Raw genomic sequence first — 26597 nt, 5'->3', positions numbered from 1 at the left:
ATTAACATCTATGTACCCAATGAGGGGCCATCTAAATACGTCAAGCACTTACTGATTTTCAAAAATACATCAATAGTAATACAGTAATAGTGGGAGACTTCAATACCCCACTCTCACACTTAGACAGATCAACAATGCAGAGAATGAAAACAGATACAAAAGAATTGAATGAAGAGATTGACAGACTAAACCTCTTGGACATTTTCAGAGTCCTTCACCCCACAAAACTGGAATACACTTTTTTTTCAAATCCACATAACACATACTCAAGGATAGAACACATGTTAGGCCACAAAGACAGCATCAATAAATTCAAGAGCATCGAAATCATCCCAAGTATCTTCTCAGACCACAGTGGAGTAAAACTAACATTTAACAACAAACAGACAATTATTAAAAGTCACAGAATTTGGAAACTAAACAACATACTCCTTAGGAACCACTGGGTCAGAGACTCACTCAAGCAGAAAATTCAAATGTTCCTGGAAACAAATGAAAATGAAGACACAAGCTATCAAAATATTTGGGACACAGCTAAAGCAGTACTGAGAGGGAAACTTATAGACATACATATTAAACACCAAGAAAAAGCTCAATTGAACGACCTCACTGCACACCTCAAGGACATAGAGGAAGAGGAACAAAGGAAGCCTAAAGCAATGAGAAGGACAGAAATCACTAAAATTAGAGCAGAAATAAACAACATCGAAATTAAAAGAACCATACAAAAGATCAATGAAGCCAAAAGTTGGTTCTTTGAAAGATTAAACAAAATTGACAAACCCCTAGCCAGACTCACCAAACAAAAAAGAGAGAAGACTCAAATTAATAGAATTGTAAACAATGGAGGAGATATCACAACTGACACCACAGAAATCCAGAGAATCCTGCGAAACTTCTATAAAGAACTTTACGCCACCAAGCTAGAGAATCTGGAAGAAATGGAACAATTCCTAGAAGCATATGCCCTTCCAAAACTGAACCAAGAAGAACTACAAAATCTAAATGTACCAATCACAGACAAAGAAATTGAAACCATAATTAAGAATCTCTCCAACAACAAAAGTCCTGGACCAGATGGCTTCACAAACTAATTCTACAAAACTTTCAGGAAACAGTTAGTACCCATACTCCTTAAGCTTTTCCATAAGATTGAAGAAACAGGAATACTCCCTTCCACCTTCTATGAAGCCAACATCACCCTGTTACCAAAAGCAGATAGGGACAGAACAAAAAAGGAAAACTACAGACCAATATCTCTGATGAACATAGATGCCAAAATATTAAACAAGATCTTAGCCAACCGGATACAGCAACATATCAAAAAGATTGTTCATCACAACCAAGTGGGATTCATCCCAGGAATGTAAGGCTGGTTCAACATCCATAAGTCAATCAATGTCATTCACCACATCAATAAAAGCAAAGCCAAAAACCACATGATTATCTCAATAGATGCAGAGAAAGCCTTTGACAAGATCCAACACTCATGCATGCTCAAAACTCTACAAAAAATGGGAATAGATGGGAAATTCCTCAAGATAGTGGAGTCTATATATAGCAAACCTACAGCCAACATCATACTCAATGGACAGAAGCTGAAAGCACTCCCCCTCAGATCGGGGACTAGACAGGGCTGTCCACTGTCACCGTTACTCTTCAACATAGTATTGGAAGTTCTTGCCATAGCAATCAGGCAAGAGAAAGAAATCAAAGGAATACAGATTGGAAGGGAAGAAGTCAAGCTCTCACTATTTGCAGATGATATGATAGTATACATAGAAAGACCTAAAGAATCCAGCAGAAAATTACTGGAAGTTATTAGGCAATATAGCAAGGTATCAGGCTACAAAATCAATGTACAAAAATCAGTGGCATTTCTTTATGCAAACACTAAATCTGAAGAAGAAGACATCCAGAAATCATTCCCATTTACTGTTTCAGCAAAATCATCAAATACCTAGGAATAAAGTTGACCAAAGAAGTGAAAGACTTGGATACTGAAAACTATGAGTCGCTACTCAAGGAAATAGAAACTGATACCAAGAAATGGAAAGATATCCCATGCTCATGGATTGGAAGGATAAATATCATCAAAATGAATATTGTCCCCAGAGCCATATACGAATTTAATGCAATACCCATCAAAGTTCCACCAAGCTTCTTTTAGAGAATAGAACAAACACTATAATCATTTATCTGGAACCTGAAAACACCTAGAATTGCCAAAACCATCTTGAGGAAAAGAAACAGAAATGGAGGCATCACACTCCCAGACCTTAAACTATATTATAAAGCCATAATCATCAAAACAGCATGGTACTGGAACAAAAATAGGCACACAGACCAGTGGAACAGAATTGATAGCCCAGAAATAAATCCCCACACCTATGGACATCTAATCTTTGATAAGGTGGGCCAAAGGATTAAATGGAAAAAGGAGGCTCTCTTCAACAAATGGTGCTGGGAAAACTGGGTTGTAACATGCAGAAAAATGAAATTGAACCACTTTATCTCACCAGAAACAAAAATAAACTCCAAATGGATCAGCGACCTGGATGTCAGACCAGAAACAATCAAATACTTAGAGGAAAACATTGGTAAAACAGTTTCCCACCTACACCTCAAGGACATCTTTGATGAATCAAACCCAATTGCAAGGAAGACTAAAGCAGAACAAGCCAATGGGACTACATCAAATTGAAAAGCTTCTGCACATCCAAATAAACCACTACCCAAACCAAGAGACCCCTCACAGAATGGGAGAAGATCCTCACATGCCATACATCAGACAAGAAGCTAATCACCAAAATATATAAAGAGCTCAGCAAACTTAGCACCAAAAAAGCAAATGACCCCATCCAAAAATGGGCAGAGGATATGAACAAAACATTCACTACAGAGGAGATCCAAAAGGCTAACAAACATATGAAAAACTGCTCCAGTTTGTTGATTGTCAGAGAAATGCAAATTAAGACAACACTAAGATACCACCTCACTCCTGTAAGAATGGCATACATCAAAAAGGACAGCAGCAACAAATGCTGGAGAGGATGTGGGGACAGAGGAATCCTTTTGCATTGCTGGTGGGAATGTAAATTGGTACAGCCTCTGTGGAGAGCAATCTGGAAAACTCTCAGAAGGCTAGACATGGACCTTCCATATGATCCAGTAATTCCTCTCCTGGGGTTATACCCCAAGGACTCCATAACACCCAACCAAAAAGAGGTGTATACTCCTATGTTCATAGCAGCACAATTCATAATAGCTAAAACCTGGAAGCAACCCAGGTGCCCAACAACAGATAAGTGGCTGAGAAAGCTGTGGTCTATATACACAATGGAATACTATGCAGCTATCAAGAACAATGAACCCACCTTCTCTGACCCATCTTGGACAGAGCTAGAAGGAATTATGTTAAGTGAGCTAAGTCAGAAAGATAAAGATGAGTATGGGATGATCCCACTCATCAACAGAAGTTGAGTAAGAAGATCTGAAAGGGAAACTAAAAGCATGACCTGACCAAATTATAGCAGGAACCTCACATCTCCACTATAGAGCCTCTACTTCCCCCAGTCCTGGAACCCTTGGATAGGTCCCACTTTCCCGTATGCCTCTCCCAATCCATATCAAATACTATTGCATCTGCCGATCACAACCTAATCAATGAAACGATTGCCACCTCAACATGCTTCACTTCAGACTGTGTCCAGAGACTTCATGTGTGGAATGACAACCCTTCAGCTTCATTACTCGGGTGAGACCTTTCCTTTCATAGTATACTCTAATTCCATCTCAGGTGGTTCACTTTCTAACAAAGTTCCAAAACCTAGATATACACCAGTTTCTGTGAGAGTTAGCATATGTTCACACGTATCCATAAACTACTGCAAAATATATACCTGAAATCAGAAGTACACTAGAGTTTGCAGTGAGTATCCCCCTAACACTTCCTCTCCACTCTTCCAAGCTTTGGGTCCATGATTGCTCAACAATTTGTTTGGCTTTGTATGTTAACTCTTTTTTCAGTCACCAGGTTCCAGATGTCTTCAGGATGCTGGCCAGGCTTCCCTGGATTGAAGACCCCACCAATGTCTCCTGGAGCTCTGCTTTTAATAGCTTAGAGAATATATATATATATCAACTTTATTAGCCATTCATCTGTGTTATGGGATATGGAGATTGGGTGGTGGGAATTGTGTGGAGTTGTACCCCTCCTACCCTATGGTTTTGTTAATTTATCCTTTCTTAAATAATAAATAAATAAATAAATAATCTGAAACTATAAAAAGTAAGAAAAAAGTAGAAGAATTATTTGAGACTAATGGGTGATGAACTTTTAAAGTTAGCAATGACAGCATAATCTACAAAATGATAAATTGGCCCCTATCTAAATTACAGATTGTCCTCTGTTCCAAGATCAAAATACAACAGCAAGACTGGGGAAGGGGGCTATGTATTTGTAAGTGAACAGAGGAGTGTTTTCTAGAATATATAAAGAATTTTCAAAACTCAACAGAAAAAAATCCAGTTAAAAAATGTGTGTTACCCTGGAGAGCCTGTACAAATAAGAAGTACATACAATTTATTCAGCATCATCAGCCTTTAAGGGAATGAAGACAAAGAATGCAATGAAATATTCACACATATCAAAATACCTCAAACAAAAAATAATGATGGGGTGGGCTAGATAGCATAATGTTTATGCAAAAAGGCTATCATGCCTAAAATTCCATGTTCAATACCCCATACCACAGGAGATTGTAGTTGTGTAGAATTAAGTCAGACTTTTAAAGATAGCACAAAAAACGTAAATAGCACAAAAATACAAAACAGTTATTTTCTGATTTTAGTTTAGTAAATTGCCATTTTTTGTAAATATATGTTATTTTTGTTAACATGAGGTGAAGTTATGATTGTTGTTTTTATAGACCTAACCTATGACCCAGCAATTCCTCTCCCTGGTATATATCCAAAGGAAGCAAATACACCTATTCAAAGAGATCTCTGCACACTTATGTTCATGACAGCAGAGTTTGTAATAGCCCAAACCTGCAAGTAACCCAGATACACAACACAGATGAATGGCTAATAAAGTTGATATATATATCAACTTTATATATATATTCTCTCAGCTATTAAAAGTGATGAAGTCACCTCCTTTATCCTATCCTAGATGAAACTTGAAGGAACCATGTTAATTGAGATAAACCAAAAAAAGAAGGATAAATACCAGATAATTTCACCCATGTCTAGAATTTAAGAAACAAAGATAAAGTCTGGGGAGATATCATACAGTTATACAAATGATTTTCATGCGTGAGGCTCTGAGGTGCTAGATTCAATCCCCAGCACCATCACAAACCACAGATGACCAGTGTTCTGGTAAAAAAAAAAAAAAAAAAAAGGCGGGGGGGGTTGTGGGGGGGGAGGGAGAAGCAAGGACAAAAAGGGAAAACACAAGGTGAAACTTGGCCTGAATGTGATGTATTGCAAAAAATAAAAATAAAAAAAATAATAAAGAACTCTGGGAGAGGAGGCGAAGGGAAGGAGAAAGGATTTGGGATCCTTGTGCATAAAAGTGGAAAAGGACCTAGTTGGGTGTGAGAGTGTTTTGTAGACACCTAGCACAGAGAGATGAGAAATTGTACCCATATGTTATCAACTGTACTGTAATTCATTATCCCCCATAAATATTCCCAATAAATTTTATAAAAATAAAATAAACAGCTTCTTCATGAAGAAACTGGGAATGAACTGAGGATCTTTCAATGTACCATGCTGTCAAGCAGCCTCTTTGGTCCAAGTTTTGTTATATACCTAAATAAACAATTGTAAAATGTTTTCTAGTATAACTTTTTAAAATTATTAATTATAATTTTGAACTCTCAAAAATTGTTAAGAGTGCATAAGAATTCTGATGCCAAATGTTTGGAACCCATTGCCTAAATGACATATAAAACCAAAAAAAAGAATTTCCAAAATTAAGACTGGTTTCCTTTTTAAAACTTGTATCATTTTTGTACTTTGATGTTGCAGCTCATATATTATGAAAATTAAGCATTATGCAGTGAACCATTATATCAGAATTAATTCAGATAGAAACATTTATAACAAGATTGGAAAATGTAAGAGCATGGAATCAAGGCATATTTTTGAATTCTCTTTATGATAAAGTGAAGGGAAAATTGAAAAAGCTAAACAAAACTCACCATTGCTGTAGCTTTCGATAACTGAAATAAATTTGTCCTTCTTTTTACAAGAAATGAAGCCAACCAACCATAAATCACACTCAATGCTAATCACACTCAAATGCTAGGTGCTTTTGGAAATATTTTAATAAAGTTTTGTATTATCCTAATAATCTTCAGCTGTTTCTGTTTCAGAATTTGGAAAAAAAATATTAAAAGTGAAGGCAGAAAAATATTCTTCTAAATCTATACTCATTTTGCAAAATATTCTCAATATAAATCAGATGTGCTGATCTTGGATTCTTGCCAGTTGAAAAGAGTGTCTGACAGATGCCACAAGCACTATATACTCAATTCTGCAATACAATGTCTACTCATTGTGTCTACAATAATAAGTAACTACAGTGTCTTCTGCCAGAATAATGAGTTCAAGAGAATTTGTGTTTTCTCAGTTTAGCCTATAATGTCTTTCTCCCCCATCTGACCTATACACCCAAGACTCCTTTAAGGAATTGCCCAATTGACAGTTTCTCTGTAGTTTCTACCTAGATGCAAATTCACATAGATATCTCTCACCACTGCTTTCACCTACCACTCCACTTCTAATTATTACTTGAAGTTCTAGTCTGTTATATACATGTTTGTTTCTCTATCCATGTGAAAGTTTCTTTTTTTTTTTTTTTCCTCCAGGGTTATTGGTGGGCTCGGTGCCTGCACCATGAATCCACCGCTCCTGGAAGCCAATTTTTTCCCCTTTTGTTGCCCTTGTTGTTGTAACCTCGTTGTGGTTATTATTATTGCTGTTGTTGATGTTGTTCGTTGTTGGATAGAACAGAGAGAAATGGAGAGAGGAGGGGAAGACAGAGAGGGGGAGAGAAGGACAGACACCTGCAGACCTGCTTCACCGCCTGTGAAGTGACTCCCCTGCAGGTGGGGAGCCAGGGCCGAACCGGGATCCTTATGCCGGTCCTTGCGCTTTGTGCCACATGCGCTTAACCCACTGCGCCACCGTCCGACTCCGGTGAAAGTTTCTTAAGGGTACTATTCTAATCCTCTGCCAACATAGCACAAGGCTTTGCACAAAATATATGCAAACATGTTCCCTTGGGATTGTGAAACTGAAATAATAACAACAATTACAATTAACTAAGGTTGAGCTGTCATGCACACAGAGGAACAAGATGACTATTGAATGACAATTTAGAATAAATGCTTAATAAGATAAAATATCTTCAGGTAATAAATTTACTAGAGACAGGATGTTCTCATTTAGCCATATAATTTGAAGCTAGCTAATTGGTAACTGTAAGAGTTAAATACAACAGAGTGAGGAACTAGTTCATGCTGAAAATAGCTAAGCCATAAAAATTCAAAAGCAAGCATTAATTTTTTTAAAAAAACATATTTAAGAATTCAGGAATTAAACCTGGTGTCTCAGTTTATATCAAACTCAATATGTGTATATGTATAGATTTTTGATATTTTATGACAGTGAAGAAAGCATTCTTGAAACCAATGTAAAATAATATTCTTGCCACAACTTACTATTATTTGACATATTAGTTGATGATCTATTAGTAGATGATGTTATATATACTTAGCATATTGAATTATGTATAAAGAGAAAAACAATCTATTGGTACAACACACAAACCTTGCATAATACCTATAGGAGAGGACATACACACATGCACCCACTCCATTTAATAAATAGGGCCAAAATAGACACAGTACTTTTTGATGTGGTAGTGATAAGATTATACTGCAGAGAGAATGTAAACTAAGAAATAGCTTTGTGGTTATCTTTGGGAAATACAGCTTGACAGGGCAGTGAAAATGTAGGAGCAAAGAACAACGCTGAGGTTGTATCATTGAAACAAAAGCTTTTTAAATAAATTTCTAGGATTAAGAAATATGCAGTCTAGTCCTGTCTATTTTATTATTAGAAAACCTCAAGTCAAGGACTAAGCCAGTGATGCACCCAGTTGAGTGTACACACACATTACCATGAGCAAGGACCTACATTGGAGCTCCCACTGCCAACCCATAGGGGGGACACTTCAGGAGCTGTGAAGCAGGTCTTTAGGAGTCTTTCCCTCTCTCTTTATCGATCTTCCCCTTCTCTCTAAATTTCTATCTGTCCTATCAAATAAAATAGAATGAAGGAAAGAAAAAAAGAAAAACTTGGCCACCAAGTGGTGGATTTGTCATGCTGGCACTGAGCCCCAGTGATAACCCTGATAGTAATAAAAAGAAATTAACAAAAAAGACTTCAAGGCAAATGAAATGTAAATATCTATATTACATCTATATTTAGTAGACATATAACATGAATATTTAACACATATATAGCAATATATTTCATATTAAGTATACACATCTACCCACACATATAAATAGATATGCATGCATGCATAATATGTGTGTGTGAAATTATATACACATACACATACATAAAAACTGTTATGAGAAGATTGCAAGTGCTTAGAAAAATGTGACATCCTGCCCTTCATTTGGCAAAGATGCTAATATTGCTCCACCACAACCAGAGAAAAATTTTCAGTTTTTCTGATGGTGGTGATAAAGGGAGGTGACTCACCCATACTCTCCACACCAGGAAGTCCAACTGACTCATAGCACATTTTCAAGATGACTGGCTAGGATTAAAGACCTGATTATTTTGTTTAAAAAAATTAAATATAGCCGACATTTGGAGGGTTAGCCCCACCAGAGTTTCACTCCATTCACCCCATCTAGCCCAACTAGCTAACCACCTAAGAGGGGAAAAAAAGCAAAATAATAATAGTTGAAATGGAACATCAGAAGTAAGACCTTTAACATGAAAACACAAATCCAAAGAAATACATGCACCCCTGTTCATAAATGAATTCACAATTACCAAGGAGTAGAACCAACCTGAATGCCCATTGATAAATGACTAGATAAAGGGATTATGGGGCATATAATCCATATACTACTACTCTACAATTTAAAAAGATTATATTGTGTCTTTCAGGACAAAAAAGATGGAACTGGATGTGATTTTGCTTAGTGAAGTAAGGAAGTGAAAGACAACTACAAATGATTTCACTCATATGTGGAGTGGAGGAAACTGAAACAGAAGAACTTGAAAAAAAAAGCGACCAAATTATCTCTAAGACTTTGTAAGAACTATGGTGGTTTTCTCAGCCACTCATCTGTTGTTGGGCACCTGGGTTGCTTCCAGGTTTTAGCTATTATGAATTGTGCTGCTATGAACATAGGAGTACACACCTCTTTTTGGTTGGGTGTTATGGAGTTCTTGGGGTATAACCCCAGCTTGGGATCCATGATTGCTCAACAAATTGTTTGGCTTCATATGTTAACTCTCTTTTCAATCACCAGGTTCCAGATGCCACCAGGATGCTGGCTAGGCTTCCCTGGATTGAAGACCCCACCAATGTGTCCTGGAGCTCAGCTTCCCCAGAAACACACCTTACTAGGGAAAGAGAGAGGCAGACTGGGGGTATGGACCGACCAGTCAACGCCCATGTTCAGCGGGGAAGCAATTACAGAAGCCAGACCTTCTACCTTCTGCAACCCTCAACGACCCTGGGTCCATGCTCCCAGAGGGCTAGAGAATGGGAAAGCTACCATGGGAGGGGGTGGGTTATGGGGATTGGGTGGTGGGAATTGTGTGGAGTTGTACCTCTCCTACCTTATGTTTTTGTTCACTAATCCTTTCTTAAATAAAAAATTTAAAAAAAAAGAATGAAGAAAACAAACAAAAAAAAAACTATGGTGGTTATCACTGGGTGGGGTGAGGGTGGGGATCTTCAGTGGTGGGTGTGGTATGGAACTACACCCCTGTAACCTTATAATCTTGTGAACCATTACTAAATCATTAATTAAAAATGGGGAGGAGAAAACCAAGTAAATAAAAGATACAAAAAAAAAAAAAGAGGAAGAAGAGGGAGAGAAGGAAGTGGAGGGGGGGAGGAGGAGGAAGATCTTTAAATTCCAATGAACAAGATAGACATTAATAATCAGTCCTTGGACCTTGTGAGAACTATGCTGAGTATGGGACAGAGGGTGGTGGTGGGGAGGCTCAGCGCTTTGATAGAGGTTTTGGTGATCCACACTGTTCATGCATGGTTGTGAAATTATAACTCTGAAATCTTATAATTAATAAAATTATATTAAACTACAAGTAAAAATGATAAGGGAAAACAATAACTGCTACATAGAAACCAGACCTGTAAGCCTTTTTCCCTTTTATTTGATAGGACAGAGAAACTGAGAGGGGAGTGGGCAATAGGGAGAAAGAAAGACACCTCTGGAGACCAGCAACTCAAACCTTTCTCATGGTAATGTATACAGTCAGGTGTGCCACTGCCCCTCCCTGGGCCTGTAAGTTTATTATCTTATCTAGTCCACAGAAGATAACATTTTAGCCTAGAAATATGTATATTTTTTAATTGAGAAAGAGGAGCAAGATAGTAAGGAATAAGACAAAAGACAAAAAGAGACATCTGCAGCACTGCTTCACCACTCACGAAACTTTACCCCTGCAGATACAGACTGGGGCTTATACCCCAGACCTTGCATAAAGTAATGTGTGCACTCTACTGGGTGCAACGCCAGCCACTACCTCTTTTTTAAAAAATCAGAGCACTATTCAATTCCACCACTTCTAGTGGTGCCAAAGATTGAGCCTGGGACTTCAGAGCCTCGGGCATGAAAATACTTTTTTTTTTTTGCATAACCATTATGCTAACTCCCAGCCCCTCTTGATGAGATCCTACCAGCTCCCAAGCAGGTTCGCCTTTCCTTTCTGTCAAGTGACCACACAGGTCACTCTGGATTTAGAAAATCTTTGTTCAGTGGTCAGGAAACTCAGCTTAGAATAACCCTGGTTACTACTTCTCTTTCCTCAGTGCTCTAGTTGTAGTAACTGTCTGTTTAGGTTATTTTTTCATCTTCCAATATTACTTTAATTTAAATAGTTAATAATATGATGACAATGACAGAACATACACCAAATGTATTATTACACAGCAGCCCTGTCTTGTGTACTGTATTTCACTTTAATTGTATAACTATCCTGTCAGAAAAGCATTAGTGTATGTTACTCTGATAATCTTTCTTTTAAACTCTGTTAATTAATGTATAAATAAGTAAAATGAGACTTTTAAAAAGGTTAGGTAGCTATCTATATTTACATAGCTAGTTAGTAGACTGGGACTAGAACTCAGACTAAATTTTAACTTCCATAATGCGTGTGTGAAATTCCTTAAAGGAATATCAATCATATAGATTGATATAACTAATACAGCTACTGTTCAGGACAATTGCTTTCACATTCTAGTAAGTGTGTCTTTAACTTATTCTTGAAATACATTTTGGAACTCTAGGTCCAGAAGTGAGATGTGGCCCCAACTTCAGTCATCGTCCAAGTTCCTCTAACTCTTTCAGACAGAAATTTCCCAGTTACTAAGGTAATCTTAAGACTCATTAAGACATTCACTTGTCATTTTTTTCCCAAAGGTGGTGTCAAAGGATGAGTGAGTGACTGGGAGGAGACTGCTTAATACTCCCCTCATCCACTCTGAGGTATATGATTAACGTTGTCCTCTGTCTTTATAAAAAGATGAATTTGGGGTAATTTGACAGGAATTCAATATTATTAAGTATACATTGGAAGGTCCAAAATGAACCTTCAAAGATTGCAAGACTTTGAATAAATACCTTCTACTTTCCAGGCATAGTGCCAAGTGTGGGAGACACAAATATGAAAGCTTCCTGCTATCCAGCCCAGATAAAAAGGCAAATAACTATGACTTAGAGGAATAAATTCTGTAATAAAAGTATTTGGAGGCATTGAGACATTTGATATATTGAGACCATGGATAGAATAACATGAAAAACTGATGAAAATAAAGAGCAAGTAGTAAGGAGTTGGGCAGTGGTACACCTGGTTAAGCTCAGGTAATATGTGCAAGAACCCACACAAGGACCCACGCAAGGACCTTGTTAGAACCCCCGCCCCCCACCTGCAGCAGAGAACTTCACAAGCAGTGAAGCAGGTTTGCAGGTGTCTCTTTCTCTCTCCATATCTCTGTCTCCCCTCTCAGTTTCTCTCTGTCCTGTCAAACTAAACAGAAAAAAAAGGAGGAAAAAATGGTCTCTGGGAGCGGTGGATTGCAGTGCAAGCGCCAAGCCCCAGCGATAACGCTGGAGGCAAGGAGAGAGAGAGAGAGAGAGAGAGAGAGAGAGAGAGAGAGATGTACTTTATTGTTGTGACTTTCTAATAGTCCTTATAATTTCCCCAACAGGTCCAAATGGCAAAGCGTATGTCCCCAACTCATTTCAGGACCAGTCTTCCTAGAGTAGCAGAGTATGTTGACCCAGCCTCTTATACCCCCCTCTTATCCCACTTGTCTATCATTATTAAATCAATAATTAAAAAGAAAGAAAAGGAAAGAAGAAAAGAATATGTCCCAAAATGGTTCAATATCCAGAAACAAGTGACATCACAGATCACACAATTTAACAGAAATATTTGGGGTGAAGTTTCTATTTATTTACCAACTCCTTACAAGTTTTCACTGTCTTCACAAGAATTTAAAGGAGACCCAACCTGGTTTTTCAAATGAAGTGAAAAGAAAATGACAAAGGGGATTTTATAGTACTATAGTAGTTATTGTTGAAAGGGTGGAGGCACAGAACGCTTGTGGTGGGTTAGGTGTGGAACTACACCTTATAATCTCACAATCTTGTAAACCACTATTAATCACCAAATATGACTTGCTTGCCTGGAAAAAAATAGATCTTATAGACCATTTTTAAAGTGATTTTATTAGAAAAAGAAAAAAAAAAAGAAGAAGAAGAAGAAAAGGGGCCAAGCAGTGGGGCACTTGGTTGAGCACACGTGTTGCAATACACAAGGACCAGTCTTCAGGGTCCCCATATATCCACAAGCAGTGAAGCAGTGCCGCAAATGTCTGTCTTCCTCTCTCTCTCTATCCCTGCACCCATCTTGATTTCTCTGTCTTTATACAATAAATGAAAAAATGAATAAAATAATCTTTAAACGAAAGATTAAAAGATGACCTTTAATTTGTCTCAATGGGACATTTTTTGGCATGCTTGATCCTTTTGCAAATGGAAAAAAAAAGGACCATACTTTCCTCAATACAATAATTAAATTATTATGGTAATATAATATTATTCAATTATACTATTTTTATCTGCTTCTACATTTAAGTTATTAATGATTAATAGCTACTAAATTTGGAGAGATATTTCCTTACCTACGAATTAATCTTTCTTTCAATACTGTATTTATTTTTTAATTCAGGGTTAATGCTTCATGTTAAATCATAAGTTTAACATGAAGATTGGATATTTGTATATATTGTAAAACAATGCCCACAATAATTCGAGTTAACATTCATGGCCAAATGTAGCTACAAATTATCTTCTTGTGATGAGTACTTTTAAGTCTCCACTCTTAGAAACTTTCAAATATGCTACAGTATTATTAATTATAGCTAGTGTGATGTTCCTTATATACCCATGATTTATTTTGTAACTGAAAGTTTGTATAATTTTGCCTTTTTTACTTCATCAATTTATTTATATTTTCTTGCATCAACAAGCTATTTCTGTATTTGTTTTAATCAATGAATTAGTGAGATAATCACATGTAGTATTTATTATTATTGTAATATGTAAGCTAGATATATTCTGTTAGACCTATTTAAATTTACATATTTGATTTGTAGAACACTTACAAAAGCACAGCATACAAGTTAAGCAAAGATGGACCACTTAAGACAAATTATACTACTAAACTATGTGAATCATAAATAATTCATAAATAATCTTATAGTTTAAATTAAGGTTAGTTTGTGAAGTTTGGGAATTTTTTTTTTCATTTTTCCTGGAAACTACTAGATTATCTGCTCAACAACTACAGAAAATTAGTGAAACTTTAGAAAGCATATTTATAAACATCCATACACACAAGATGTGGTTGAGTAGGAAAAACAATGCAAGGTCAAAACTGTATTCTTAAATTTATTCTTATTGAAAAAGGTTCAAAATTTCATAATCAATTATGAGTCTATTTAAATATCCTGGTTAGAAATCAAAGAACTGTGTTGGGGTAGTAGCAACAGAAACAAAAAGAAGTATGAAATAGAGAGATATAAGCCATGAATAAAGAATTAGCATCTTTAGAAGGAAGGATCAGGGAAAAATAAAAAGTGATTTGAGGAACTCTGAACATTGGTAACTAAGTTAACCACTAGTAAAGAGAAAATAAAAACAATTAAAAAGCAAAAAAAAAAAAAAAAAAGATGACCTTTATGTATTTGGTTAAAAAATCACATGCACAAATGCAGGCAAGATTTAGAGAGAAAGAAAAAAAAGAAGCATTCATAGAATTGTAAAAACTATGCCAGTTCCTTTATTATCCCTTTTTTTTAAAAAAAAATTATTAGTGACTTAATGATTAACAAGACTGTAAGATAACAGGGGTACAATTCTATACAGTTCTCACCACCAGAGTTCCATATTCCACCCCTCCCCATTGGAAGTTTCCCTATTCTTTATCCTGCTGGAAGTATGGATCAAAATTCTTTATGGGGTACAGAAGGTGAAAGGTCTGACTTTTGTAATTGCTTTTCCATCGGATATAGCATTGACAGTTCAATCCATGCCTCTTTCTTCCTTTCTTCTCTTCTTTCTTACTTTATCTTTTTTAAATTGATTTAGTAATGATCAACAAAACTGTAGGATAAGAGGGGTAAAATTTCACACAATTCCTACCTCCAGAGTTCTGCATCCATTGGAATGTTTCCTATTCTTTATCTCTCTGGGAGTACGGACCCAGAACATGATCACTTTTTTTAACAATCATGTTTTTGAAAATTCTTTTCTTGTTGATCAAATTTAAGAGACTTGTTATTTGTACACTTTGTGCTATAGTTGCTATTTAAAGATATTTTATAGTGTCAACATAATTATGTAATTAAAATCATTTTACCATTACCCCTCTAATTTTTCTAGAAGACTAGCAGTTTCTTTTAATTGACGGCATGCTAAATCAATGGGAAATTTTAATAAGAAAAACTTTATGTCCCATGAAATAGTATTTTCACCATAAGAATATCAAATGGACATTGTTTTCTTAAAATACCCAGTTTCTAAATGGGAGTAACAATGTTACATCACTCAATGTGGTTTAGAACCACAGGAGCACAGCTCTCTAAATGTAACTTTTCAGAGGATAGCCACCATTAAAGAACCAATAACCCTCCCCACCTTCCACTGTACCCTTTCCACCCTCTTTCCCTCTCTTAACCTCAGCTTTCAAATTGATGTCCAAGGACTTGTTTTGCCTTCTCTTTTGTTTTATTTTTCTACATTTTACATAATTAAATCATCTGGCACACTACCCAATTGTAAAATAATGTTATTATAGTAATAAGTACTATTGGAAAACAAAACAGTTGGGTGCTCAGAAAAATAAATATCCAAAGAATGAGATTTTTATTGTTTTTAGTGATATAATATTGATTTACAAAATTATACCATAATAGGGGTATAATTTCATACGGTGCCCACCACCAGAATTCTGTAACACTATTCCTTCCATTGAAAACTGCAGTAGTTCTCCCAAGGTGACAAATATGGGATGATTTTATATCTATCTATCTATCTATCTATCTATCTATCTATCTATCTATCTATTTATTTATATCTCTGTATAGTTATACATAGTTTGCCCATTTCCTCTACTGCCCTGCCTTCACTTCCTTTCTAAGTAACCTCTACACCTATTACTACTTTTGGGTGTTTTTCCTTTTTTTCCTTTTCTTTCTCAGATAAGAGAAACAATGCTTGCTTTCTGTTTTTTTTTTTTTTTTCCATATTTGCTTCCTTTTCAGTGATGGTACAAAAATAAGATTCTGTCTTACTACAGACTATTGTGTATTTTTGCTTTCAGGTATATAATTTGCCATAATTTATGGATACATGTGAACATATGCTCTATCTCACGGGACCTGGTCTATATCTAGGTTTTGGGACTTTGTTAGGAAGTGAACCACCTGGAATGGAATTAGAGAATCCTATGAAAGGGAAGGTCTCACCCGAGTAAGGAGGCTGAAGTGTTGACATTCCATGCCTGACATCTCTGGACACAGTCTGAAGTGAAGCATGCTGAGGTGGTACTCGTTGTGTTGATTAGGCTAGGATCAGTGGATACAATATCATTTGGTATGAATTAAGATAAACATGCAGGAAAGTGAGCCCCACCCTAGAGGTTCCAGGACTGGGGGAGATACAGACTCTATAGAGGAAGCGGGAGGTTCCTGCTGAACACACCTACCTTTCTCCTTGTAAATATGTGTGATTCATACATATGTATAGACTGTGACCCTAACTATATCTGTTTGCTTTGCAACTTATGCTGTGTTAGACAAGTTCCCAATTTATATATTGCCTTTTTGTCAATAAATTTATCTTCTGTTAAAAAAGTGTTCATAATGAAATAGTGTCTACTTAGACTTAGATACCCTGAGCCCCAGATCACATCAAATCAATGGGGTTTACAGTAAACAATATTTATACACTTTTTCCATATTTGGGAGCTACTTTCTTCCCTGATCCAGCTTTCAGGTCCTTTTTCCAGCCACGATATCATCTCCCCAGACAATAACTTGGATCCACCTGCATATCAGATTTCAGGCTCAGGGGAAAAAAAAAAACCTAGTATAGTAACAGACCCTTTGGAATATAGCTAAAATATGCCTACTAGCTATCTACAAAATGGAGACCCCCCCCCCCCCAATTCTTCTCTGCACTACTCCAGCCTTTAGGTTTATGATTAGTCAACAATTTGTTTGGCTTATATGTTAACTGTCTTTTCAGCCACCAGGTTCCAGATGCTAGCAGGATGCCAACTCGACTTCCCTAGACAAACAACACCACCAATGTGTCCTGGAGCTCCAATTCCCCAGAGCCCTTGCCCTCTAGGGAAAGAGAGAGACAGGCTGGGAGTATGGATAGACCTGTTAACATCCATGTTCAGTGGGGAAGCAATTACAGAAGCCAGACCTTCCACTTTCTGCATCCCACAATGACCATGGGTCCATACTCCCAGAGGGTTAAAGAATAGGAACGCTATCAGGGGAGGGGATGGGATACGAAGTTCTGGTGGTGGGAATTGTGTGGAGTTGTACCTGTCTTATCCTATAGTTTTGTCAGTGTTTCCTTTCTATAAGTAAATTTTTTTTAAATTCTCAGTTTTGAGCAGAAAATATTTTAATATGGAACTTTACTATTACAATGTGTGAATGAATCTTTATTTTAAATTTTGTGTATTATATTCAGTGATATTTATTTGAACTGTTTTCATGCAGTTTTATTTATTTTTTTATTCATGCAGTCTTTTGACATGCTGAGAATCATTTCCATTTAAAAGCACTAGAACATAAAAACATAATTAAACATAATTTTCCCTAAGGTCTTTCAATAGTTGGATAAACAGCACAGGACTGTAGATTTCTTGTCCTGCTGCCTCACTTTGAAAGGGGGTTTCCAGTGATTCAAACAGAGCAGAGTTGCTGCAAGTCCCTTGTTGTGCATTGCCCCTCCATGTTCACTGCTATGGCAGGTGGTACTTCCCAAAGATGACCACAAAGACACTACTCAACTGCTATTCCCTCTGCAGTGTGACCCTGCCACTCTCACATGAAACAGGGGCGTGTCTGCCTTTGTACCCCATTTAATCTAGGTAAGCCCTAGTCAACAACTTGTTTGGCTTTATATGTTAACTTTCTTTTCAGCCACCAGGTTCCAGATGCTAGCATGATGTCAACCAGACTTCCCTGGACAGACAACCCTATCAATGTGTCCTGGAGTCCTGCTTCCCTACAGCCTCACCCCAGAACTGATCTCATTAAAATAAAAAGAGCATTAAGGTACGTATTTTCCTCTAACTTATGGATACATGTACATATGCCCTATCTCATGGGCCCTGGTCTTTATCTAGGTTTTGAGGTCCCACCTTCCCAGTGGTCTGCCCCACTAGGGAAAAAGAGAGACAGGCTGGGAGTATAGATCAACATGTCAATGCCCATGTTCAGCAGGGAAACAATTACAGAAGCCAGACCTTCCACCTTCTGCATCCCATTAGTGATCCTGGGTCCATGCTCCCAGAGAGATAAATAATAGGAAAGCTATCAAGAGAGGGTATTTGGATACAGAGTACTGGTGGTGGGAATTGTGTGGAATTGTACCCTTCTTATCCTATGATCAATATTTCTATTTTATAAATAAAAGTAAAAACAGCAGCCAGAAGTTTGGCTCAGTGGGTAAAGTTCAGTGTCCCCATTTGTGAGGCACCAGGTACAATTTCCATGACTAGTCTGGTTCTCTGGTTTCTCTCTCTCACTCAAAATACATCTTTTAGGAAAGAACTATTATTGGGCAGGTAAAATAGTCCACTCAATGCACTGTTTTGCCATGTATGCAACACAGATTTTAACCTGTCCTCTGTTGCATGGAAGTAAACTTCTATGGTCTCTCTCTCTCTCTCTCTCTCTCTCTCTCTGTGTGTGTGTGTGTGTGTGTGTGTGTGTGTGTGTGTGTGTGTGTCTCCATCTCTATGTAAAGGAGAAGAGGAAGAAAGGAGGAAAGGAGCAAGGGAGAGAGAGAGAGAGAAGACAGAGAGAGATGCTACTACAGCAAAAGATCTCTAGCTCATAGAGAAGCCCTGGAGAAAAAGATGCCACATGGACAAAAAGAAAGGCACTGAATATGGGATGATCCTACTCAAACAGAAATTGAGAAAGAAGAACAGAAAGGGAAATGGAAAGCAGAATTTGACTGAGTTTGGAGTATTGCACCAAATTAAAGAACTCTGGAGGACAGAGGAAGGGTGGATTTTCAGCTCCACTGTAGAGGTAGAGGTAGGGACAGAATTTTGGTGGTGAGAATGGTGTTAATATATGCTTCTATTAACCTATAATCTTACAAATCACTATTTAATCAGTATGAGAGTAGAAAAATAGATTGAATGCCCCCAGCTTTTTAATGCATAGTCTTCAGTTCTGAGTATATATTTCTTCAACCTAAGCATTGAAGGTTTCAACTTAGTAAACTGATTGAATTTTAACATTGGGCTTAAATTGTTAATGCATTTCTAATAATAACTGTTTTTGAAATATTAATCACCTATACTCTTAGACCAAGGAGACCAGAAGTAACCAGTCTTGTCAGTTATTTGTAAATAGCATTAAATGACATAAATCATGGTAAGGTCTACAGTAAATCTTAACCATGGGATTTCCATAGTAATCCAAGTTCCCAAATAACTTGATTATAGTAATAATTACATATTGCCTTCTTGAACTCTAAGACAGCAAAGAAGCTTCCTCATTCTCTGTAAATACTTTTAATATTTATTTATTTATTTCCTTTTTGTTGCCTTTGTTGTTTTAGTTATTGTTGTTATTGATGTCATCGTTGTTAGATAGGACAAAGAGAAATGGAGAGAGGAGGGGAAGACAGAGGGAAGAGAGATAGATAGACACCTGCAATCCTGCTTCACTGCCTGTGAAGCGACTCCCTTGCAGGTGGGGAACCGGGTGCTGGAACCAGGATTCTCACACCAGTCCTTGCACTTTGCACCATATGCTCTTAACCCACTGTGCTACTGCCCGACTCCCCCTCACTCTCTATAAACCCTTATTTCTCCCAGTCCTGGATCCTCTGAGGCTTTGCTTATTTTACTTCATGCTTCTTTTGATGCATACCATTTGACATTGTGTCTGCTCAGGTCAACCAAATCAAGGCAACCAGTGCCACCTCAACATGTTTTACTTCATACTATGTGCAGAGACACCAGGCCTGGATGTCAACCTTCCAGCTCCAATATTCTGGTGAGACCTTTCCTAGCTCATAGGGCTCCTTAGTTCCATTTTGGGTGGCACACTTCATAGCAAAGTTACAGAACCTAGATATAGACCAGGGCCCATAAGATAGGGCACATGTACACATGTATCCATAAGTTGGGGATATATATACCTTAAAGTAAAAGTGTACAATTGTCTACAGTGACTCAGTAAGTGCAGCAAGTACAAAGATGTAAAAAAAAAAAAGATACAATAAAGTACTTAATCAAATAGTTTCTACTTAGACCTAGATGCCCTCTTTACCTACTCCCTGTTTCACTTCCCTTAATCACTCTAAGTCTAACCCTCTCAGATAAAGTGAGGACTACAAAAGCTGGGTAAGGGCAAGAGACCTGCACACTGTAATGATGGCTTTTTTGGTCATTACCAGGCAGTCTTATCATCTGGGGCCTCAGTCAGGGAATCCTGGGATTTCAGCATAGATATAATGGGCCTAGACCTCTAACAGATCCCTCTCTCCACCATTATTGGTCATCTCCATCAGGAAAACAATATAAACCTTCTTGTGGGCCTGTATAGGATTTTGCCCTCGATGAAGAACAACAGTGGTAGAAACTTCCTCACTCTGAAGGGAGGCTGGGTTAACCACTTGATGAAGACTAGTTCTGAAATGAGTGTACCCTAGACTGTTCCAACTGTGACCATGGAATGAAAGCTCAGACTGATGGGGATGCAGAAGTTGCACAGGCACTTGTGCTAAATATGATAGACTTGGGCCCTAGGTCAGATCAATGGGGTTTACAGTTAATGATATGTATATACCTTTCCCACATTTGGGAGCTCTGTCCTGATCCAGCTTTCTAGTCCTATATCAACTCTGACACCATCTTGCCAGACAAAACTTTCAGCCAACCTGCAATGTTAGCTGGCTCAGGCAAAAATTAGTAAAGTCAGAGCCTTGTGGAATATATCTAAATATACCTCTATTTTAGGTAAATACACTTCCAAGCTTCTTCCAACATGAAGACCCCAAATTTCATCTCCTATACATTTATCTTTGGGTTCCTGATTATTGAACAATTTGTTTTGTTTTATATCTTAATGCTTTCAGCCTACAAGTTGCAGATGCTACCATGACACCAACCTCAAATGACCTCACCAGTGTCCTGGAACTCCAACTCCCCCAGAACTTTACCCCACTAAGAAAAAGAGAGACAGGCTGGGAGTATGGCTCGACCTGCCAACACCCATGTCCAGTGAAGAAGCAATTACAGAAGCCAGACCTTCCACCTCTGCTCCCCATAAAGATCTTTGGTCCATACTCCCAAAGAAATAAGTAAGGAAGCTTCCAATAAAGGGGATGGGATATGGAACTCTGGTAGTGGAAATTGTATGGAATCTTATCCCTCTTATACAAAATAAATAATAAAAGGAACTCTGGTTATTTAAAAAAAAAAGACACTCATGAGTAATGAATGGAAACAGCATTTTGTATAAATGGCCCAGTTCAGTGGAGCCTTCAGAAAACTCTACCCCCCTCCACTGTTTCATTGAAAATCCTTGACAATTCTAAGAGATCCCTAGCTGACCACACTCTGCCTATGGAACTCTGAAGGATCATAACTTTCTGTTTTACCCACAAATTTTTAGAGTCCTTTGAACCAAAATAGTAGATGTAACAAATGCTCTATTTTAAAACAACAACAAATAGTGCATCTTCCAAGGTCTGAGATATGGAAGTCCTTTCTTGGTTCTAAAATGTTTCCTCTGAGTGTATTGGGTGGGGGTGGAGATATATAACATACTCAGTGAATCTATTAAGAGAAGTATAACACAGCATGAAGTATTTTTGCAGTTAGTATTCTTAACAGTATTTGCAATGCTGGACTTGCATAATAAAAAGCTTGAAAAAATCATACCTACGTTTAATTGAGCACTCATGTATGCTAAATATTATTTTAAGCGCCCTGAACATACAAATATAACCAATATTCATAACCCTGTGAGGTTTTGCTTTTATCTTGGCAAATAAGAGGTGAAATAAACTATACAAAGCCATAAAATTCATCACTAGAATAGTCAAAACTTTAATTTTTTTCCTTTTGTTGCCCTTGTTTATCGTCGTCGTTGTTATTGTTGTCGTTGTTGTTGGACATGACAGAGAGAAATCGAGAGAGGAGGACAGAGAGAGAGAGAGAGAGAGGGAGAAAGACAGACTCCTGTAGACCTGCTTCACTGCTTGTGAAGTGATCCCCATGCAGGTGGGAAGCCAGGGGCTCAAAACGGGATCCTGATGCCGATCTGTGCACTTTCTGTCATGTATGCTTAACCAGCTGCTCCACCGCCCAGCTCCCAAGACATTAAAATTTTTCTTGACAATTCCGAACTCCAAGTTCTGAACCACATTTCACTATACTTCCTTTCAAATCTTTCCCTTTCATGGGGATTCAGGCGGTAGTGCAGTGGGTTAAGTGCACGTGGTGCTAAGTTCAAGGACCTATGTAAGGATCCCAGTTCAAGCCCCCCGGCTCTCCACCTGCAGGGGAGTCCCTTCACAGACAGTGAAGCAGGACTGCAGGTGTCTATCTTTCTGTCTTCCCCTCCTCTCTCCATTTCTTTCTGTCCTATCCAACAATGACGATATCAACAACAAGGACAACAAAAGGGAATAAATAAATAAATAATGTTTTTAAAATCTTTCCCTTTCACTGTGAACTCCTGAAACAACTTTTTCAGATGGTCTATCCCAGAATAAAAAGCTAATATCATTTTATTAAGGCAAAATTATGTTATATCAGTTTAAATATAATTTGCCCTTGTAATTTATGCTTTGCTTTAAATATTTATCTGAAATCATCTTCTTCAGAACAACCTTAGGAAAGTCATTCCATATGTCTAAAGAGGCATTTTCTGACTCATCCAGTTATAAGGACTAGTGTCTGATTGATAGGAAGTGTAAAAACATGGAGAGAAGCATTAGTTTTCACCTATATTCCTTTATTTGACTCTCTTGATATTTGTATAAGAACATTACCCTGGAAACCTATTTTTAGACTGTAAAACTGCATTTTAGAAAATAAAAAGAAAAACTGCCAAAATCACCTGGAAAGTAATCTAACCTAAGATAGTGTCCTTTTACCTACCTTCAAGTAGTTTTTTTTTTTTTTCTTCTCTTTTTTCCACTAGGGCGATCACTGGGACTTAGTACCCACTGATCCTGAGGTAGTTTTTTTTTTCTTTTAGATAGAAGGTGAGAGACAGAGACAAGGAGACACTATAACACCACTCCACCTTTCATGAAGTTTGCCCCCCCCCCGACACTCCCATATATAGGTTTCAGTCTGGGTCACATGTGCTCAAGGGTTACCTCCTGCCCCCAAAGTATTTTGTTATTTCATTTCCTCTTTTATGGCTTTGATTCACATATGAATCATGTTAGTACAATTGTCTTTTCTAAATTCTTTCCCATTATTAACTTTGATTTCTCTTTCAGTTCACTCTAGACCCCACCCGCTCTTTAAGCCTCAGTGTATTAAAGACATTTCTATAATGTAACTCTGACTGATCAACCAAGAATTTCTGCTTTACTGTGTGCAACATTAGAGCTCTCAGTGCCAAAATGTGAGGCACCCAAGCCAGTATCTGCAAGAGCCATAGACTGTTTGCAACTACTCTAAAGCTTGCAATATACAAAAGTGAACTTTGGTGCTATAGGTCATGGCATTCTCATGGAAATAGCAATTGATTCTTGTACATCTCTCTGTGGAAACATTATCTTGATCTATTTGGGGTAAAGATGTACATTACCATCTAATGTTGCCATTTCTATTTCTCAGCTCTTTGAGTTTTTATGCAAATCTGAGTTCCACATTAAAAAGAAATGAACAATAAAACTGAAAATTCATTCTGTGACATAACCAATTGCTTTTCTAACACTGTTCCCATACTATAGTTTTCAGTAAGAAATGATAAAAATTATGACTCAAATGTTTAACAACTCCACTACTGAGAAAAAGGAAAGAAAATATAAACCCAGAGCAAAGTTAAATTTGAAATGAAAACACAAACTTCTTCATAAACTCTTATGGTTATCTTTTCAGAATAATTCAAGACTATTGCAAAAATTACTGTGAAATTTAAATGACATAATTTTAATTTTGAGTGATTGAATTAGAGTTAAGCAATTATTTTAAAGACATCTTCAGGGGTCTGGGTGGTAGTGTACCCAGCTGAATACACACTTGACCTTGTGCAAATCCCTGGTTCTAGCCCCCAATCCCTACAAGAAGAAGGGATGTTTCACAAGTGGTGAAACACTGCAGCAGACATCTCTCTTTCCCTCTTTCTATTTCCCCACCTTGTTCTCAATTTCTCTCCATCCTATCAAATCAAAGAAGGAAGAAAAAAGTAGGAAAATGTCCACCAGGAATGGTGGATTTGTCATGCACGTGCTGAGCCCCAGTGACAACCCTGATGTCAGAAATATAAATAAATAAAAATTAAAAAGTGAGAAGACATCTTCAGAAATTTTAAAAAGAGGCCAGGTCATGGTACACATGGTTAAGGGCACACATTACAGTGCAGTGCATAAAGATCAAGGTTCAAGCCTCTGATCCCCCTTGTAGGGGGGTAACTTCTAGAGTGGTGAAATGGTGCTGCAAGTCTCTTTCTCTCTCTTTCTCTCTTTCTCTCTGTCTGTCTCTCTCTCTTTCCCTACCTATCTTTCCTTCACTTTCAATTTCTGTCTGTGTTTATCTTAAGCAAACAAATGTATTTAAAGAAATAAGCTTTAAAAGTTTCCTCATGTAAAATGTCTTACATTTGAATAGAGAAAAGACTGTAATGAAAATGAAATGGAACTCTTTCACTTCTAATGAACCCCAAAATTTATCAGCCCCTAACTTTTCCCATGTGCCCAAACTAGTAAAGAGATACAAAGGAACACTTTGTTTTCTATCATCAACACTTCAATTAACTGCCATTTTAACAAGAGTCTATGCCAATAGAACTCAGGCTAGTGGAAGTTTCCAGAAAATCTCATTAGGGAAAAATGTGGGGGCCAGGCAGTAACACATAGCATTAAGCCTCATGTAGCAAAGCACAAAGGCTGGTTTAAGGATCCCGGTTTGAGCTCCCAGCTTCTCTGGGGTCTCCTCACAAGAAGTGAAGCAGATCTGCAGGTGTCTTTCTCTCCCTCCCTCTGTTTCCCTCTCCTCTCTCCATTTCTCTCTGTCCTAACAACAGTAATACCAACAATGACAACAACAATAACAAGGGCAACAAAATGGAAAAAAATGGTCTCCAGGAGTAGTGGACTCATAGTGCAGGGACCGAGCCCCAGCGATAAACCTGGAGGCAAAAATAAAAACAAACAAACAAACAAAAAAACTTCCTTGGACCTGAGTTAGTATATTGCACCAAAGTAAAAGACTCTAGGGTGGACTTGGGGGAGGATTCAGGTACTGCAGCATGATGGCAGAGGAGGACCTAGTTGGGTGGGGGATATATTGTTATGTGGAAAACTGGGAAATGCTATGTATGTACAAACTATTGTATTTTACTGTAGACTATAAACCATTAATCCCCCAGTAAAGAAATTTTTTAATGCTTTTATTTAAGTAAATTATTAAGACTTGTATGTTGGAGACATATTATTAACTCTTTGTAGTATTTTCTGAAAGAAAAAAATCCTGTTCAAGTAATCCCATTACTATCTACTTCCACATAAGTTGATCTAGCTAGCTTGAATATATAGTTAGCTATGCATCATTTCAATGCTGGCGATAAAAACTGTTATCAGCAAGTTACATAGTAATGTGTCTACACAGCCTCTGACTGACCCCAGGAAGAGTGTTTCAAATGGTATCCACTAATCACTGAGGAAATTTTTTAGATACTGACTGGTATTCAAGCATCTCAGCAGGAGATATTTGGTTTCTAGCTTCTGATAGATAATATCTTAGCCTCTGATCACAAACCACAATTTTGCAGACTTCCTCCCAATTCAATTATGAGTGCTGACAACAGAATGTGGAGATATCTAACTCTCCTTTTGCAAAGGCTCATGCACAGCTCCCCTATTGTCTCAACATTTTACTCCTCACTCTATTAAAATTCCCCAGATATTTTCTGTCACATTACCTTCCTCTGGGCTTTTGGCAGGTTGCGTGTAGGGCAGTTGGTTGGAGATTTGAAGGTAGAATTTTAGCTGGGTCTTGTAGTTTTTCAGTCACGGCAGTTAATAAAGTCTCCACCTGCCTTTTATACCAGCAGACTAATAAAAACTGCATGTCCCCATCTACATCTAAGCCCAGGTATCAAGAGTAAATTCCATCTACTGATTGAATGGTACTTGGTATAATTACAGTGACATCAGCTTGATCTTATCTTGTGTCAAGACTTGGATTATTTTTTTGTTTTGAACTATTTGCAGGCTGTGGTGACCACAAGGTCAGCCTATGAAAAGAAAGTACACTGTCATTTTCAATGTAATTCTATC

The 26597-nt window shown here is 37.5% G+C and overlaps 1 protein-coding gene across 1 annotated transcript in view; it reads right to left on the bottom strand.

Moving 5' to 3' along the window:
- Positions 1-26339, bottom strand: part of LOC103118494 (glycoprotein hormones alpha chain) — a 41903-nt gene extending 15564 nt beyond the window's left edge. The window contains exon 1 of the mRNA XM_007528716.2: positions 26240-26339. The gene's annotated coding sequence lies outside the window, so the exon portion shown is untranslated. The remainder of the gene's footprint in view (positions 1-26239) is intronic.
- Positions 26340-26597: the final 258 nt, after the last annotated feature.

Source organism: Erinaceus europaeus, chromosome 13 (genome assembly GCF_950295315.1).
Source record: "Erinaceus europaeus chromosome 13, mEriEur2.1, whole genome shotgun sequence".
NCBI classification, from domain to species: domain Eukaryota; kingdom Metazoa; phylum Chordata; class Mammalia; order Eulipotyphla; family Erinaceidae; genus Erinaceus; species Erinaceus europaeus.
Note: the sequence above shows the minus strand (reverse complement) of the source record. Positions and strands in the feature narration are given on the sequence as shown.